Source organism: Arachis ipaensis, chromosome B06 (assembly GCF_000816755.2).
Source record: "Arachis ipaensis cultivar K30076 chromosome B06, Araip1.1, whole genome shotgun sequence".
Taxonomy (NCBI): Eukaryota; Viridiplantae; Streptophyta; class Magnoliopsida; order Fabales; family Fabaceae; genus Arachis; species Arachis ipaensis.
The window spans coordinates 134,087,522-134,088,432 of NC_029790.2; positions in this window are offsets into that span (position 1 = coordinate 134,087,522).

Sequence of the window (911 nt, forward strand, 5' to 3'; positions counted from 1 at the left end):
TGAATCGCTTTTTTATCTTCTTGACTAATATAATCTTTTGACATATTTGGTTAATAGAGAAATATGTATTACCTATATTTTAAATTTAACTAATCTGATTTATCTAGCGGAAGTATTATATATGGGACAGATATTTTTCAATTTTTTTCTTCTTCTATGATTTATTCCTATATCTCGAACCTAGAACAGATTAAAAGGATCAAAATCTTTACCACATTAATTAACTAATAATAAGTTGGTCAAATTTAAATAGTTAAAGAAGACTTTGTTATCTCTCCTTAACTTAATTAAGATCAGAAATGTTATTTTTAGAAGTACTAGATTTTTTTTTTCTCCCATGTTCTAACACTTGCCAATTTGTTTTCTTTCTATTATATACGTTCATATATGAATTATAATACAAAAAATAACATTTTTTATTCCAAATAAATAAAATTCACTAGTTTTCTACTTTTAACTTCATGCACATACAAATAAGGGGATATAGAACAAGAGTCACGTTTAAATAAAGATGCTTAAAACATCTTTTTTTAAAGATATTTTTCAGTAATTAAAATTTAACATATATAATCGATTAAATTATGTTATTTTTATCAAAATTAATTTTTTTTATGAAAATGACTATAATACCCTTATTATAGAGAATGATTAAAATACTCTTATTATATATATATTAATTTTAAAAATTTTAAATCCTAATCCTACAATAAAAAATAAAGGACTAAAATTTAAGATTTTTAAAATTAATATATATAATAAAAATATTTTAGTTTTTTTTATAATAAGTGTATTGTAGTTATTTATTTTTTATAAAATAATATTAATTTAGACCAGTTTAAGATTTGATTCACCATTTTTCGATCAGATCAATTTATCTAATCTAATTTTGATAAAATAATACGATTTAATCA